Raw genomic sequence first — 19,512 nt, forward strand, 5'->3', positions numbered from 1 at the left:
TGACTTCTTTCAATTTTCTCTTTATGTTTGGTTTTCTATGGTTGAGAATATGATAGACCAGTTTGGTGTTTATCCTGATTCCTGGCTCTGGGTTTGGTGTGTGCCACTAATTTTGGAATATTCTGTCATTCCACATCAAATATTTCTTGTCCTCCATTCTCTCTGCTCTTTCTGGTACTCCAATTACACATCTATTGTACCCTTTGAAATTATCCCAAAGTTCTTGGATGTTTCATTCTTTTTTTTAATCACTTTTTTTTTCTCTTTGCATTTAGGTTTGGAATTCTTTATTGATTTATCTTCAAGTTTATCAGTTATTTCCTTGGCCATAACCAGGCTAATGATAAGTCTATCAAAGGCATTCATCATTCATTCTACTGGTTTTTTTTCCTTAATGTTTTCTATTGATTCATTCCTAGAGTTTCTATCTCCCTACTTACACTGCCCTCTATTCTTATATGTTGTCTCCTTTTTTCATTATAGCCCTTAATATATTCATCATAGTTATTTAAAATTTTCTGACTGCTAATCTCCAAATCTGTGTCATATCTGGGTCTGATTCTGATGATTGCTTTGTCTCTTTAGACTATTTTTTTTCCTTTCCTTTTAGCATGCTTTATAATTTTTTTGTTGAAAGCTGGACATGGTGTGTCAGGTAATAAGAATTGAGGTAAATAGGGCATTAATGTAGGGTTTGATGTTAATCTGGCTAGGAGTTGACCTGAATTTCATGTTTGCCATAGCTGTAATTCTTTTATGCCACACTTCAAACTTCTTTAGTGTCCTGTTTTTGTTTTCTCTATTGCCTTTGAGGTTTCCTAAGGATTTTTCAGATATTTTTCCACTCTTTTAGCTCTAATCCGCTGTTACTTCACTGGCACCCTATGTGGTGTAGGTAATAAGTGAGGGAGGAAAAGTGTTCTATAATTTTAAGATTAACTCTCAGTTCAGTGGCCTATGCCCTGGGGCGACATCCTTCATAAATGTTTCTTAGCTTCTCCACCCCTTAGGAGAGACAGGAAAGCTAAAGGGAGTTCCAGCCAGTTTATGGCTCTAGTAGCTTCTGCTTTAGGTGAGTAGATCTTATCTATGATTATCTGGACTTGCCTAAATCTATAGATTTAAGAATGACAGTTTTCCTGGCAACCTTAGAGCTTGGAAGGGTCCAAGAGAAGTCATTGGATTTCAGTTTGTTTAGCTTTTCCTTCTTTTGAAGGTGGGAGTGACAACATCCAAAGCTCTTTACCTGCCAAAGCTAAAATTAGCTAGTTGAAATGTTCTAACCCAAACTAGCTAAAATTAGCTAGTTGAAATGTTCTAGCCCAAACTAGGACTCCAGAGTTTCATACTAGGTGCAGGGGAAGGGCATACAAGATCCAAGGCTGCAGGATGTAAATTCAGGAGAAATCTAAGATGCAGGATCAGGATCAAGCAGAGCTAAGAATCCAAATCTTGGCAAACATCGATCCAAGAGGTCCCAAAAAGGAGGTTGAAATCTGTATTGAAGCAAATGGAATATATGCACAGTAAGCTCAAGGGCAATGAGAGTGATTCCCAAAGGAGTGCAGACATTTTTAAGAGAGAATCTGTAGAAATGCAACTGTTAATGGTGCAAGTGGTTTGGGGCTGGATATATGTAGGCTTCCATTTCCCTTAGTAACTTTTAAGTGGAGTTGGTGAAAACTCACACTCTCCTTTTTCTGTTTTCACCCTTTTAACTCTAATCCACTATTGGCACAGCCTAATGGCTAGTGTCTACTCTTTGTCAGTGTGTTTATTTCCAACTAGCCTCTTTAGTCTGCTCAGCATACCACTATGTGGCTTTAATGACAGACATGCTGTTGTAATGATGTTATCTCCCTGAACAAGTACATGTTATAGCTCCATTTTGCTTAGAAATTAGAGTTCATAACCTTCCAAGCCACCATACGCTGAGGCAAGCTTGAATTACCAGAAATTGAGTTTATTCAGGAATAGTAGAGGAATTGCAATTCAGGATATGCATGATGTAGCAAGCTACAGGTAAGTCCCCCTGAGGGTTTGGGACGAGCTGTCTTTATCTGCAAAGAGTGCAAAGGTTGGGAAATCCAGCCAGAGTCCAAGAAGTAAGTTCATTGGCTTGAGGATGGGGAGAGATTCATTGGTCAGGAGAGAAGTTTCAATTTTCTGTAAATCAGGAACTTAAGAGAAATCAGTTTCTCAGTTCTTAAGTCCTGTTCTTCTGAGGGAGCATGTGTGAGATTCTCCATTCTGTATACTCCAGTTTCATTTTATATTAAAATTCTTTCACACTACATAAACTGTTTACCCTAATAACTGTGCATCCAGTTAGTTCTAAATACTCAAAAATTTGGCAAAGGGTATGATCAAATAATAAATAAATACAATTTAATAAATACAAATGGTTACTAAACCCATGAATAAATAAATATCCAATCTAATGACAAATTCCAGTGTTAGAGAGGTTAAAATGAGTTGCAAACTGGCGTAATTATTTATTTAGCTATTTATTAATATCCTAAAAAGTGTGACACCCTTTGGCCTAGTATTTATTCTTCTCAAATTTACTCTCAGAAAATAATCTGAGCTATTTATATGAATAGGTCTATCATACTTTAAAAAAAATCAAACAATTGGAAACAATAGGGATTTGTAATAATATGTATTTAAGTAAAGTGTAAGTTGATGGAATATTTAAGCCCATTAAAAATCATGTTTTTCAGGTCCTGTTAGTTGTAATTTCTAAATAGCTCTGAAGTCCACCCAGTTTTCCCTAACGGTACATCACATTAGTCCAAGCTAGTGGCACCACTCATAAGGTGTTTAGGATATTACCTGGCACAGAAAAAGTGCTCAGCAAATGTTAGTTATTATTTTTACCTGTACCAATGCAGTAGTCTCTATGGTTGCCTGCCTTGTATCAACTTTTGCCCCCTTTCCTGTCTGATATCTTACCTTACAGCCTATGTAATCTTTTAAAAATACTCATCTGATCATTCCACTTTGTCTGCTTCTCCAGACTTATTTCCAGTCTCTGCATTTCCTCTCTCTGCAGGCCAGACCCACTGCCTGCTGTCAGGCCCCCAAATGTAGCATGTTCCCTCCTGCCTAAGAGCCTTGTTCCTTCTGCCTTCACCACACACCATGCTGTGAGTTCCCTCCCAGAAAATTCTTATTATCCTGCAGAAATCAGTCGAAGAGCCACTTCCTCTGGCAAGCTTTCTTGACCTCCTAGAGTAGATCAAGTCTTCCTCTTATATCTTATCACAGATTATAATCTTACCTGCTAGTAAATCTTACTCACTAAAACCTGTCTTTTTTATTCAGTACAGGGCATTCAATAAATATGTGCAGAATAAATTTACTGAATACATATTTATTGAATGAATGACATTTTCTAAAAAGTTCATATCAACTTTCTTTAGTCTACCTATTTATTTTTTCTTCCTATATCAAACTGCCATAATTTCAGTCTTCATCGACCCATTTCTCCATGTTCTCGTATATTCATGGTTTTCCCAACCAAAGAAACCTCTAATTATATTTATGTCGAATATAGCTTCCCACCCATGTACCTTAAATTAGTTAGAGGTGAGCTAAGATATTGAAACCGTTATTCCTTCTGGTGTGTGGAAGGAGGGGGGAAATGCTGGATAGGGCATGGGAGGAGTCCAGGTCATCTGCCTTCTGTAGTAACCTCTTCCTTCCTTCCTGGTAAGCAAATATATATTAGCATTTTCTATATGTCATGACTGGAAAAAGATTGGGAAGCACTGGTCTAGAAATAATAGGTATTAAGCCTCAATACCAACCCGCTGATCTTGAAGCAACAGTCACATTTAAATTTTGATTGAAGAGAAAACATTTAATTGAAAATGCCACTGGGGTTAAAGAATTTTCTTAACCCCCTAGAAGATGATCAGATTTACTCTAGTCTTCTGTTTTATTCAGGTCTAATATTTTAGGTCTGTTGTTTCACTTGAATTGTGTTTATGATTTTTTAACATATAAATGGCTAAGTTTACTGAACATCACAGAAAAGATTTTATGTTTTGTCATCCAGGAGGTTAAAATTGATACCAGTACTGAAAAAGCTAACTTTTGCATAGAAGAGTATAGTAGTGCAGTATAGTAAAGGCAGATCCATAGGCCCCAAGTCTGTAAAACTAAAGCTATCTCAACCTAGGTTAAATATTCTTTCCATAGCCATAATACCATCAGTGTATCACTGCTGATTATGCAAGAATTGGATTCTGAATATTTGCAAGGATGGTTTCTCATCTGATTCCACTGGGTCATGGAATTGGAAGGGACTGAACCCATAGACAGATAATCAAGAGTACCTTGAGTACTTACTATATGCTCAGCATTGTCCTGAGATTTATCTACACAGAAGTAGTACAGGACATGATCTTCACTCTGAAGAAATTTGCAAGCTGTATTGATGGTAAGGTAATATTGATATAAATGAGATAATAATTATTCCAATCTGTGTTTGGGTTGAAAATGACAGCACCAATTACAAAACTAAATATAAAGCTGCAAGATACTTGAGAGGTGAGTCTGTGCTCAATTCATCTGTGCTCAGTGATTGGGTGGTAGGTCATAGTAAGTATTCACTGAATGTTTGTTGAATGAATAAACAAATGTAAATACTAAGTTACATGATTCTATAACTGGTGTATGAATCAAATGAGAAACCACTGAGGGCAGATTATCCAGATAAATTTTTATAGGAGAGTTTAAGACTGAATTTTGAGAGACTTGGTGAGAGCAATAGAAACCATATTCATTCATTCATTCATTCATTCATTCAGAAAATATTTATTGAATACCTATTATGAACAGAGGCATGGTACCATAAGTGAGTGAGGGATATTCATGAGGCAGTTACTGTGGTGAAGATGAAATTTGGAAGCATTAAATTGAATTTCATTTAAAATTTTTTTAATGTTTATTTTTGAGAGAGAGAGAGAGAGAGCATGAGCGAGGGAGGGATAGAGAGAGATGGATACACAGAACCCAAGCAGGCTCCAGGCTCTTAGCTGTCAGCACAGAGCCCAACTCAGGGCTTGAATCCATGAGCCATATCATGACCTGAGCTGAAGTTGGACGCTCAACAGACTGAGACACCCAGGAGCCCCAAATTTTAGTCATTTTTATATGACCAGATTATGGAATGCCTTAAAAGTCAGTCAGAATAATTTAAAAGAGAAAATAGCGACTGAAAGTTGTTGTTTGTATTTGTTTTGTTTTTAATGACAGGGGTAGTACCATGAAAGGATTTATTTTAGGAAGCTTGGTTTGAAAGTGGTGAGTAGGATTATCCTGAACACATTATTCTGTCTTCTGTTTTTAAAAAAGTCTAGGAATAGATTTTTTACAAACTTTCATGGGAGTCTATGAGAATGTTTAGTTGCCCTTTTATTTATTTATTATTATTTTTTTTTAATGTTTATTTATTTTTGAGAGAGAGAGAGGCAGACTGCAAGCAGGGGAGGGGCAGAGAGAGAGAGGGAGACATAGAATGGGAAGCAAACTCCAGGCTCTGGGCTGACAGCTCAACACGGGGCTCAAACCCACGAACTGTTAGATCATGACCTGAGCCCAAGTTGGATGCTTAACTGACTGAGCCACCCAGGTTCCCTGCCCTTTTATTTTGTTTTGTTTTGTTTTGATTTATTTTTATTTTATTTTATTTTATTTTATTTTATTTTACATTTGTTTTTGAGAGAAAGAGACAGAGTACTCATGGAGGAGGGGTAAAGAGAGAAGGAGACAGAATCTGAAGCAGGCTGCAGGCTCTGGGCTGTCAGCACAGAGCCTGATAAGGTGCTTGAACTCATGAACTGCAAGATCATGACCTGAGCCAAAGTCAGTTGCCTAACTGACTAAGTCACCCAGGTTCCCCTTTTGTTGCCCTTTTAATAACAAATCCTTTTGATGTGTCTTACCTTCTTTTTCTTGCTATATTGTAATTCTATTTCTTAAGCTTGGAGCTTTGGAAACAGAGAACTGTTTTTCTGGTTTTGTTTTTTAAATGCTTATTTATTTATTTTGCAAGAGAGAGTGGGTGAGGGGCAGAGAGAAAGTGAGAGAGAGAATCCCAAGCAGGCTGAACACTGCCTCACTCAGGGCTGGAACTCACAAACCCTGAGATCATGACCTGAGCTGAAATCAAGAGTTGGACGCTTAGCCAACTGAGCCACCCGGGCACCCTGGAAATAGAGAACTTTTTCATTGTCCTAGTCATATAAACCTTCCAAAAGCTATGAAAAATAAGTCTTTCGCACCAGGTAAAATAGCTCCAACTCCCTTGACCTTTCTTAATGGTTTGTTACTTCAATGTTAAAGAACATTCCTTGACTATTAAACTTTAATGATATCTAACTAACTAGATTCTGCCACATGGCTCTGATTTCTCCCCTTGTTTTTACATTTATGCAAAAGTATAATGGCAATTACTTCTAAATATTAAAGTACTGGAAGCTCCTAAGATAATCCCATTTCAAGGGCAGTTTGTGCATAAAAAAGTCAACTTTGTCCAGTGTGGGGTAAAGATTTTTTAATTTGGTGGAGGCTAAAAATATCTAGCATTCTCTTTATTCCTCACCTCGTCACTATCATCATTTGTTAGGTGTTACTGTCTTAGCTCTTCATATAGCTCTTGTCATCCCCAAGGACTAAAAAAAGAGTTATGGCAGTAAATATCTAGAGAGTTGTCCCTTCCTCTCTAGGACACCTATCCATCTAGCTATGAACAAGTAGGGCCATTCATTTGTAGCAATCAAGCAATCAGCATGTGCAGAAATGAAGAGAGAAGATAAGTTAGCTGAGGGGTCTGGGAAAATCCTGTCTACTATATGCTGTTTGCTGCTGGAGCTTTAATGGGCCCAAATGGTCTACTGTACCTCCCAACCCAAGGATCCCATTCATGGAACTTAAAATCTCATTAAAGAGCAATGTGCTTGGCCAAAATTATCAAGGGCAGCAAAAGAACTAGGTGGGGGGGGGGGGGGGCCCTGAGTGGCTCAGTAGGTTGAGCATCTGACTCTTGATTTCAGCTCAGGTCATGATCTCACAGTTGTGAGATAGAGCCCTGCATCAGGCTCCTCTCTCTTCATGGATCCTGCTTAAGATTCTCTCCCTCCCTGTCTCTCTCCCTCTCCCTCTCTCTCTCTCTCTCTCTCTCTCTCCCCCTCCCTCCCTCCGTCCCTCTGCTTCTTCCTCTCTCTCTCTCTGTCTGTAAAAAAAATTAAAAAAAAAAGACTAGATAGGAATTCAGGTGTGTGTATATTATAGGTTGTTCCTGTAAGATCACTAACCCATTTCATTCAAATTGACGTACATTAAAATTGGTTTAGCTCCCAAAACGAAAGCATGGAATATTAGGGGATCCAAAATAATCCATGCCTTTTTGCTCTTTTTCTTGTTTTATAGTCTGAAAGAACCACTTCAAATGAGGAAGGGAGTCCAATTTTCAAAAAGCAATTCCTCCATTTTTTTCTCTCTCTCTTGAGTGGCACTCACACAGTAGCGGTGGTAAAATAAACAACGATGTGTTGGATTTTGTTTCTCTTTATCTATATGACATTTGTGTCATCACCGTAGCTCTAATCCATATTCAGGTCTTCATGTTTGGTGTGCAGGAATATGTAAATGATCTTGCCAGCTGCATGGAGCAGTGTTTGTTTATTCTATTTCTTTTGGCACTTCACAGAACTGAATTTCTGCCAAAATGGGGCTGCTTCAGGGAGCACTAATGCTCCAGGAGGAAGTTTTGAAAGGAAACGCACATCATAAGTCTTCACTCTGTGAAGCAGCAAAATCAAAACAAACTTTCTGTTTACTAAAATATCGGTATTATGAATGTAAAATAATGTGTTTGTTAAAATATAATGAGCACGCTGCCCATCTCCGGGATGCTCGGTGTACGTGGGTTTTTGGAAATGAGGACACAATGCTGAGAAAGCTGGTGCATTTTTATTCTTGGAAAGAAAGTAGGTGAAATGAAACAGACAGAGACAACATCTAGAAGTTTAAGGGGAAAAGAAATATTTCAACATGCATATTAATCTCAGGAAACACATGGCATTTACATGCATTCAAATGTGGACAGCTGTGGCGTTTAAGTGTTAAAAAATTTCATTAATGATGCATAGAGCTATCTACTTCTGTTGGCAGGCCTTTCAGTCTTCAATCTGACACTTCCTTTTTTATCCAGCAAGCTAATTTCCCCTCTTTTGTGAGTAGTAACTGTTTTCACACTACTGCTTACCCAGCAAGCCTCCTTATTGTTTTGTGGTTAATTATCTTCTCCAGCTTCACCTTCCCCTGCGAAGGGAGCAGGACTGTTCCTCCCCAGCACTAATGAAAGCTGGGTTTTATGGGTACAGCGTGTAAATAAATGCAAGGTCTGATCAGGCGACATAATAAATGAGTTCCTAAAGTTTATGGAGTCACAGCTCATCTAGTGATTTTACTAAATAACGAGAGAAAATGATTAATTTGGTGGGAGGAGAGACTTTGAATCTGGAGAAAAAAATAACGCCGTGTTACCTTAGTATGGAACCTAACTGCAGATAAACATAAGGGATCGCTATTTATCCAAGCGTTCCCCATGCTTCTTAATAGCAGCAATGATGTTTGCCAGGAGAAATGTCTTGTATAGAGTAGACCTTTGAAGAATATCGTTGATTTGTTAGGAGGTGGAGGTCACCTGCATTATATTTCCCTGATTACTTGCTATTTATTAAGGGGGGAAAAAAGGCAGTGGAGGTTTATGTAGTCAACGTATGCTATGCTGTGCACCGACTAAACACAAAGTAGAGATAAGTCACAAATGCTACCGTTGTCCAGTGTCTGGAGTAATAGATTCAGCAGATCTTGCCCAGGTGATTAGCTCCCCTGGCTGGTCAGTGTCCTGCCTCCCTGGACTATAAAACTCAGCATATTCTCTAAACTGCCAGTGTAATGACCCATATCTGAAGGTTTTGGGGCTTATAGTTATTTTTGGTTATTTCTTGCATTGTAAAAGGATTTTAAGGGATTAAGGTGACCCTAAACCTCTAATACTGCTTTTTAGAAAAAAAAAATTACAAAATGAATTCACATTTTGAGATCATTTTTCCTCTAGAATGAAATTTACATGTCTTTGATTTGGGTACCTTTGATTTGGGTTACAGTTTGAATTAATGTCCTGACATTCAAAACTCTCAAGTGCCTCCTCTGTGAGATACCAGGACCAGAGCTTCTATGGCAATCAAGACGGAGTTTTTAAATCTAATCGGAATCTTAAGATCCTTAGTATTTTTCTCATGAGATCACAAAAAGAAAACCCCTGAGGGATTGTACATTTTTAACATGTCTAAGGATTTAGGAATCAGAAGTATATACTATAAAGTCTCTTGGAAACTTACTTCAAAGATGTTTATTACCTTATAGGAAAATTCATTCTGAAATTTCAAGCAACTTTTCTAGCATCAAGTGTAACTTGTATATACTCTCTCATCCCTTTCACGGAGGTAATAGTGACAGTGCAAGGAAGGTGTTCTAGCAATTCTGAGAATGTTTCATTCTCCCTAAGTCTAAAAGCAGTTACCTTTAAAGGAGCTATTAATAATATAAATAAAATCAAATAAAATCAGGTATAGAAACAACGGTTAAGCTATTGTAAGAAAATGAATCATAGATGACCTACTTGCACCTGTACCATTTTTGATAATTCTTAATTTTTTTTAATCAAAATTGGCCAACATTTTAGTCTTACTTTTTTCTCTGAACAGTAAGTTGTAGTCAGTCTTAGAAATAAAAAACCAAGGGGCGCTTGGGGGGCTCAGTCGGTTGGGCGTCCGACTTCAACTCAGGTCATGATCTCACAGCTCATGAATTTGAGCCCCGCGTTCAACTCTGTGCTGACAGCTCAGAGCCTGGAGCCTTCTTCGATTTCTGTGTCTCCCTCTCTGTATGCCCCTCCCCTGCCCATGCTCAGTGTCTCTCTGTCTCTCAAAAATAAATAAAACATTAAAAAAATTTTTTTAGAATTAAAAAACCAAACCAAACAAAACCCCCATGCTCTATTTGTCTGAGAGGAACAAATGGTTAATAATACCACATCGCACTTAATATGTATCTTGTTGAGAATGAAAAGACACAAAATTCTCTTCGCTAATATGGACTTTGTAAAAGGCGTAGGTCCTGAACGGGGTAAACACTGTTATCTGATGTTCGGCTTTTCAGGCAGACCTTAGCATGTTGACAAGGCTCTCCTTACACATTAGGCTACCTTGGGAACATGCCACAAATCTTCTGTGCTTGCAATTCAGTCAGAAAGTTGTAAACCCCAGCCTATGTCACAGAAAAGCCACAGAAAAACTGCACTTGTTTACAGGACTCTTCACCTCCTCTTTACTACAAACATGCTTTGTAGTTTTAAAAATTAGAAGTTTTTATTAATGGGAGATCCTTATCATAAAGGAGGAACAAGAGTATACTTTTCATTAAAGCAAAGGTGAGGCAAAACTATATCCACAGGTACAAAACTCAAATGTTATGTCAATTCTGAGAGTTAAAAGGCAAACACTGGGGTGCCTGGGAGGCTCAGTGGGTTGAGTATCCAACTCTTGGTTTCTGCTCAGGTCATGATACCAGGGCCATGGGATTGAACCTCACATAGGGCTCTATGCTGAGCGTGGAGTCTGCTTGGGATTTCTCTCTCTCTCTCTCTCTCTCTCTCTCTCTTTCAGTCTCTCTCTACTTCTCCATCACTCATGCTCTCTCTCTCTAAAATTAAAAAAAAAAAAAAAAAAGGCAAACACCAAGCCACTTAAATAATGCCAGAAAAATGAGGCCACATGTTATATCATTAGGGGAAAAAAAATTGTTTACTAGACTTGTCATGTGGTTCTGTCATTGTCATCCAAGAAGGTTTACCATGTGCTAGAATGTAGAAAATACCACCATTTTATTGTGGTTGGGTTTTTACAACTTTATTGAAGTTCTGTTTCTTCCCTACTTTCTTTTATTTGTTTCGGTTCTATATAATGCTGAAGAGGTCAGATGAGGAAATTCTTTTATTTAAAAATCTCTTCCTAAGTTCTTTTTTTTAAAATTCATTTTTAAGCAATTCTGAATTCAGTTACTTTCTTGAAACTCTGGGGAAAATTTTTCAGAGAAATAAAATAATGACTAAGAAGAGAAAAATAATTTTCCTATTCAGTCTGTTCTGAATATAATAAAAATTACAATGTATTTGTATATAAAGCAACAGTCAAGATAAAATAATTTATTTGCCGGTAGAAGTAGATTATTTTTCTAGTAACTTCTAGTAAAAAAATCATAGTTGGGTGGGAAGGTATCTTTTTTCTACAGTGGATTCCTAACAAATATGAGTAATGATTTATACAATAATTAGCTTAAGAAAAACATAGCTTGAGGGGAGCCTGGGTGGCTCAGTCAGTTAAGCCTCTGACTTCAGTTCAGGTCATAATCTCACGGTTCATGAGTTTGAGCCCCTCATTGGGCTCTGTGCTGACAGCTCAGACCCTGGAGCCTGCCTCTGATTCTGTGTCTCCCTCTCTCTCTGCCCCTCCCCTGCTCACGCTCTGTCTCTCTTTCTCTCAAAAATAAATAAACATTAAAAAAATTAAGAAAAAAGAAAAAGAAAAATATAGCTTGAAGCAAGGCATTTGTCACCTAGCTTTAATACTGCCAACACTGAGGCTACTGCACCTAAGAGTTATTTAGTAATTATGACAACACCTAAATTTCTTTAATTTGGGGTGCCTGGGTGGCTCAGTCGGTTGAGCATCCGACTTCAGCTCAGGTTGTGATCTCACGGTCCATGAGTTTGAGCCCCACATTGGGCTCTGTGCTGACAGCTCAGAGCCTGGAGCCTGCTTCGGATTCTGTGTCTCCTTCTCTCTCTGCACCTCCCCTACTCACACTCTGTCTGCCTCTCTCTCAAAAATAAATAAACATTAAAAATTTTTTTTAAATAAATAAATCTCTTTATTGGCACAAACATACTACTTCTTTTTTTAAAAGTTTATTTATTTATTTATTTTGAAAGAGAAAGAACACAAGTGGGGAAGGGGCAGAGAAAGAAGGAGAGAGACAATCTCAAGCAGGCTCAATGCTGTCAGCACAGAGCCCAACGCAGAACTCCAACTCAGGAACAGTGAGATAATGACCTGAGCCCAAACCAAGAGTCAGATGCTTAACTGAATGAGCCACCCAGGTGCTCCAGACATACTGCTTCTTAATCTAAACAGCAGTCCTGTGGAGCAGGCCCTCCAGAGAAACAAGTTGTAGAAAGGGAAGAAAGAAGTGCTTATACTTTGTGTATCCATCTTTCCTCTATAGAATTCCTTCCTAAAGCCTCATGATCACCTTGCTTATTAAACCTTATACATTCCTTGGCTACCATGGTTTCTTCACTTCTGTTTTCCTTCCAAGACTGATCCTGGAGGGCAAGAAAAGGTGGTGAATAGCACCTGTGAGGACAGGGCTCCCAATTTCAACAGCAATATTACTGTGGAACCAGGATTCCTCTGGCTAGTCTCTTGCTCATTTCCTCACCCACCAGCCTCTAGGACCTGACCTCTCTCAGTTTACAAATAACTTTCTTCTTGCTAATTCAGTGACTTTCCCTCACCTCCCATTCTTACCTTTTCTGCTCTTATAACACTCTTACCCACCCACTACTTTAAACGTCCCCTTCTCACAGCTCCCAGAATATTATACCAGTCCTACTTGGATTTCCCTGCTGTTTGTTTCCTTTGCTGGTTGCTCTTCCCTCCTATGAAAGTACCCATAAAGCTCTATCCCATCTGCCTTAGCTGCTTATTGTTCCCTCTTCTTGCAATGTCCCCCTCCCCCAATACTTTCTCTGAATTCTTTTCTCAACACAGCCTATATACCCTTCAAAATAATAGACAACAGCAATGTGGCAGCAGAGACTATAGGGTGAAAAGAGGCAAGACAGGACTGTGAGACACACTGTCATCTAAAAGGCAGCTGAAGTGGATTTTATAAGAAGGCTTAGCATCAAAGTAATCAAAAGAGGAGAAAATTTCAAGAAAAAAATGGAGTCAACTACTATAGAGGAATCAAGTAAAATAAGGTCGAAGGAGATTGGACTATCCCAGCAAATAAGGGCTCTGTTAATCCTACTCCTCTCTCCTCAAAAGAGACTGCTGCATCAAAATGAGTGAAGTTGAGCTGAGAGAAGTACTATACACAGGATGTTCTTTTCTTCAGCATTTCTGAAAATGATGAGCATGTGTGCAGACCAAACAAAGAAGCCTGTGATATAAAATTACTTTATTGATAATATATGCACAGAGATATAAATGAATTCAGAAATATTATCTGTTTTAATATTTTTATAAGCAAGTTCCTCAATAGAGTGATGAAGTCCTGTGTTTTTTGAAACCCAACAGGACTAAAGACTCCTATTCACTTTGTTTGTTTGTTTGTTTGTTTGTTTCAACTGAGGTGAAATTAACATAACATAAAATTAATCATTTTAAAGTGAGTAATTCACTGGCATTTACATGTGGTGTCACCATCACTTCTGTCTAGTTTCAAAATATTTCATTAAGCAATTCCTTCCCTTTTCCCTTTCCCCAAGCTCCTGGTGACCCCCAATTTTTATTGTCTCTATGGATTTACCTAGTCTGGAATTTCATATCAATGAAACCATGCAGTATATGGCTTTTTCTATATGGCTTCCACTGAGCATGATGTTTTTGAGGATACTAGCTTTTTTTTTTATTATTAAGCTTATTTATTTATTTTGAGAGAGAGAGAAAGAACCAGCGGGGGAGGGGAAAAGGGAGGGGGACTGAGGATCCGAAGCAGGCTCTGTGCTGACAGCAGAGAGCCCAATGTGGGGCTCAAATTCACAAACTGTGAGATGATGACCTGAGTGGAAGTCAGTCTTCCGAGTGAGCCTCCAGGTGCCCAGACGATACTAGCTTTTTAAACTAGGAGGTAGCAGCTAGAAAGTCACAAATTCTCCAGGTGTTTCACTGTGGCAGAATTTAACCTTGGGACCTTTCCCCAGATCTCTACAATAGTTTGTGAGACCACAGCCCAGTCTTTCCTCATTCAGTTCACTCATTTTTTGAGAACCTGCTTTCTCCCAGGCACTGTTGTAGGTTCTGGGGCTCTAGTGGAGACAAGACAGAGCCCCTGCCCTCATGGGGTTTATATCTGGGAGGAAAACCCCTGATTCCTAATATTGGATCTCTTTTGTCTCTGGTCCCTGTTGAGAACTAAGACAATTTTTGCTATTGTAAAACGTACTTTAAAACAACATCTAATGGATTTTTCATTTTCTACTATTTCAGAAATGTCTGTATAGTCAAGACTAGGAAATATGTCCATGTCAGTACTCATTTTAGTGAGATTTGTGAGATGACTTTGGGTTTTACTTGTCTGTTTTGAGTTTCTGATCAGCTTTGTTATTGAAAAAGAGCATTCGCTAGAACAGTTTTTGATCATTAGTGTGAGATAGACTTTCAAAGCATTTTCTGAGCTGAGACAAGTTACTTTAACATTATTGTCAATCTGATAGATAGTGAGCAGGATTTGATTGCTCTCATGTGTCAGTTGTGATAGGATTTCACAGACAATGGACCTGCCTTTAAAAAAAAAGATTATTTTCAGGAAATAGAAAGTGCTTGAGTTATGTGCCTTGCAGAAGGCTGGGCAGGTGTCTTTTCTCATCTGGTTATTCCTGAGGGCTAAGCCCAGCCAGGACATGGAAAGACAAACCCACACCCCATTTACAGTGCAATGGGAGTGAGTAAGGGGTCTAACTGATGTTTATTTCCTTAAACTCCATGCATGTGGTTGTACAAAAAGATTAGCCAACCACCAATCTTCATGCAAACATGGTTACAGTTATTTAATGGTTAGTCACACTCTCTTCCCCCTTTTCAGCATGGAGAATCTATGCCAAGAGCTACCAGTCATTGGCACCTACTGTGTACCAGCCTCCCACCCCCTCCATAGGACTTTACATGCATTTTCTCATTTGAAGCTCCCAACACCCCCTAAGGTAGACTCAATGTACTATAGTTTTCTTGGATATACAAATTATTTTAGTTGAACTAAATAACTACATAACTGTCAAAGAACCTGCCCAGGATCACAGAGCTAACATGTAAGGTGGGATTGGGGGGCATCCAGGATTCACACTCAAATCTATTTGAGATTCTGCCCTAAATCCCAAAATGATTGATAAACAGTGAAAATTTTTGCTTTTCATTCTATTTCTTTTTTCATCTATATTTTTTCATTCCAACCTTGAATCTATTCTTTGCCCAAAAAGAGGCAGAGTACTACAAACCCTGAGTTCTCTTAAAAGCTGTCTTTGCATTTTCTGAGGACTAGTGGTTTGTTATGGGTGTTGGTGTTTTTGTTTTGTTTTGTTTTGCTTTGTTTTTTGAGAAAATATCTACTCAAGTCAAATTTAGGGAAATAGTTATGCATCTAATGTTCAGATACTTTGGTTTTAGATTTGGAGGGGGATACGAGGGGAAATATTTGCATCAAAAAAAGCACAGTGAATATATGAAAGTTGAAATTTTTTAACTTGTTTAATTCGATTCCCCTACCCTGATCTATGTATATTATTTCTCCCTCCTGTCCATCACCTCAAACTTTCATGTGGTCTCCTGGGGTAGACCAGGGGTAGACATGCAGATCTTTATTTGATTACAATTAACGATGTTTATGTTATCATTTTTATTTATTTGTGTGTTTCTGTTGTATTTCACTTTTCTATAGATAAAACTCTCTTCCCAGGACTTTGCAAGTGGTGTTGCTTTAATAATCTCCTGGATCTAGAATAAATGGGGGGAACACAAATTGCAAGACCTCCTAATGGTGTAGAGTGCCAGAAGTTCGACTGGAACATCCAGTTCATCCTGATCTTTCTGACATTCTTTAATTTTTCAAAAGATGCAACCTTTTAAAGGAAATTAAAGGAGTCTAGAAGTAGCTGTATTGTATCTCTGTTGGCTTGTTTTATAGAACGTCAGATTCCTTTGTCCCCATTCTTTAGCCAGTATGTGTTTCTCATCTCTTACAAAAACCCACAATGTAACCTAAAATTTTTAGAAAATCCTAGAAATGTGATCCTGGAAGACCTAATTCAATTGAAGCCATACAAATGCAGAAGGAAATGAGTTTGGATAGATATTACTTACTAGAATTGGAATCTTCATTCTCTCACCAACATCATCATCTCTTCTCCAGCCCCTTTCACTTTCTCTGTATATATTGTGTTGAAATAAACCACCTGTTTCCAAGAATAAAACAAAGAAAAAAAGAGCACCAATTAATTCCATTTGTTTCTTGAGCAGATCTTGAAGGGCTGTGTGTGTGTATGTGCCCACAGCTATTTATATAGAGCTTTAGGTTTAGGCCAAATTCTATACCAGTGAGGCAAAGTTTATGAATGATGGACCCTTGCACAAATTAATTTAATTCTGAATTATCCCTGAATTGCAGACTTTCTATTGGAACCTCATGTACTACTCACCATCCTTTTGGTTTCAGTCAAATATTCTTAGATTTTGTCTGAATTCATTTTTGATTTATCACTGTATCAAAGACAGGAACATTTGTGTCTTTAAAAAAAGTACCTGACAGAACCTCTAGAAAACAACAACAAAATACAGTTAATTAGCTTGAGCATTATTGGCCATTGAGCTATCATCAAAGAGAGCATTCGACCAAATAATTTTCCTGCCAGTTACATCGCTCTAACATGCATCATTTTTTTCACAGATACTTTTTAGTTATATAAATATTCCAATGCCCATCCTCTCAGAAACTTTACACACTCTCTTGCCCCCAGGGGATGTTTTATGTTTGACATTAAGTCTTGAGGAAATGGAGATTTTATTGAAAATATTGACAGAATTTAATCCACAACAGAAGGGAGTGAATGAGGGCAGAACAAATAGCACTTCCTTAATATGTAAACTTTAAAGTCTAAAGTGAATGATTTTTCTAAAGTATCTTGTCAGATATTCCCAGGAATTGACATATAAAAAATGTCAGCAGTTACAATAAATTTAAGAGATGTAGAGGAAGAGAGAGTTAAGGAGGCGAAAGGACAGCATTACATCCAAAAGTGTAATCTTTTCTGATGGAAATTTCCCACTCCAACTATTTTATTGAGCAAAGGATTTGCTCTTTTAGGTGCTGCTGTAAGTTTTGAGGCTTACATTTGTAAAGTCACAGAGGCAGCATTTGGTCAGAGAACAACTGTGTCACGGAAGACAAGTCCAAGTTATAGGCATCACGTGGGCTGGGCTTCTGACACACACCCAGATGGCACAACTCCTGCATCTAGAGTGAGCCCCCAGGTTTGGGACTCCCAGGGAAAATCTGTGCTGCTAAATGTTTAAGTCGACCAGAGAGCTACAAAGGGAGCTTCTTTGAAAGACTAGTTCAATTATTTATTAGCACTCTCAGAGTACAGTGTCAGGCAAGATAGTATTTGAAATTAATATACTATTTGATTAGACTGATTGATTGTTTCTACAGCTGAAGATGTTAACATTCATTAGCCATACTAACCGGTCATTAGTACTTCCTTTATCGGCAAGCAAAGAATAAACAGAAATTCTAATAAAAATTCATCACCGTGAATGTACTCCATACCTAAATGAGTATGATGACTGCCAGTGTTCTAGATTAACTGCTCTAACATTGGCAGCAAGAAAGATTTCTGTTATAAAATTTAAAAATATCCTTTAATTAATGTTTACTTTGTAACTGGACTCTTTTAAACTTAAGTAGGCTAGACAGATAATCTCTTACATATCCAGTATAATAAAGTGCTAATGGGTATTTTACACTTAATGAGACTGTGTGGTATCCTTTAAGTACTAGTTTCAGGAAGGATTGAGGGCTTCTTAGGAAAGTTTTGTGAGTGGGCTGCTGGTGAAGCCTTTTCCCCACTACTGAGGAAAAAAGCATCATTGCTTGTTTTTCAACCAGACTGTTAAAATAATTCTGAATTGTAATGCAAATATGCTGACCTATTATACTGTGTGACATCTCTCTCTACCTACCATATCATGAATCCCTTATGGTTTTTAGGACAAACTGAAAGGAATAATGAGAAGGAGAGAAGAAGGTGGGCAAGAAGAACCCATTATGAATGGACTGAACCCACTCTAGAGCAATGCTACATGTATTCAGAATTATAGCTACCTTATATCAATGGCCTCCTCAAGCTCTTTGAAAGCATTAGCTTGTTAGTATTCAGAATCCTCTCAAAATATAGATAGTCCTAACCCCCCTTAACAAGTGATATAAAGGGATTGGTGCTCTGAAAGGCTAAGAAACTTGCCCAAGGCCACGCAGCTGGTAGGCAGCAAAGTCAGCATTTCACCCATTCTGCATAGTTTCAGAGCCATGGTCATCTGCCTGACTACCCTGCATAAACATAAGCCAAGCTGAAAATTCTATTTGAGTTTCTGTGTATAGGTGAGCCTGTCAGGGCCTGCACACTCATATCACCTCTCTTGGCTCTAGCATGAATCCAGACAGCTGGGCAGCAAGTGAGGATGGTGAAGGATTTTGGACAGATCCAGGAACTCATTCAAACCACTGTGTCCCACTATGTGTCAAGCTCTACTTAAACCAAGTTAAAACCAGGAAGTCCAAGGAAAGATCAAGGATCTCAACTGTGCTGGCAGAGTGCAGCACAAGAGAATCTGGGCTAAATCAAACTTGAGAGCCAGAAAAGTCTTCAGATAGTTGTTATTCTAGGGCTAGAGGCGGGCCCTAGGGGCCTGTAATAAATAGGGGCAGGACTGACAATAGTGAGACAAGTTAACAAGATCAAAGTAGAATCTCTGTCATAGAAAGAGACTGGGGAAGAGAGAGACTGAGAGAACTGGGGCCCGAGACTTAGGGTCCAGAAAGATATAGGTGAGGAAACCAGTCAGGTGTTGCTTGTCTTGGGTCTATTTGGGAGCAGGGCCAAATTCTCAAGAGGCAGAAAGCCCTGAAAGGGATGGCAGAAGAAAGGATAGACAAGGAAGGGTCTCTGACCATGAATCATTCTACAGGTGGCCGTAAGTGTATCCCATTTCCCCAAAGCAAAGGCCGCTTCAAACGGAAAACCAAGAATTAGATGCATGAGGGGGTTTGCCATTTGTAGGTGTAGATAGTATTCCACTGTGAACTGCCAAATGAAGAGCATCAGAGTGAATGTGCCTTAAAGATGTCGTAGGCTGTCTTGAATTTACCTGAAAGTTTTATCTTCTCCCAATCCTAGGTTAAGAATGTAGAAGAATCAATAGGAAATGGTTAATTCCAAAACTTACAACTGGACTGTAATAATCTTACACTTTAATCAATGTGGTTGCCTTCAGTGACAAATTGCTATTGGTAGAAAAACCTATTTCAATAATTTTGGATGTTATTCCAGAGAAGAATAGAGCTGATAATTATGTTCTCTTTCAAATCCATGCTTGG

The 19,512-nt window shown here is 38.3% G+C and overlaps 1 protein-coding gene across 6 annotated transcripts in view; it reads left to right on the forward strand.

Annotated features, from left to right (window-relative positions):
* The window catches only part of AKAP6 (A-kinase anchoring protein 6), a 492,371-nt gene that overhangs the window by 459,297 nt on the left and 13,562 nt on the right, over nucleotides 1-19,512 (forward strand). The window lies entirely within an intron of this gene.

Source organism: Panthera pardus, unplaced genomic scaffold, assembly GCF_024362965.1.
Source record: "Panthera pardus isolate Hobbes unplaced genomic scaffold, ASM2436296v1 HiC_scaffold_24, whole genome shotgun sequence".
Classification (NCBI taxonomy): domain Eukaryota; kingdom Metazoa; phylum Chordata; class Mammalia; order Carnivora; family Felidae; genus Panthera; species Panthera pardus.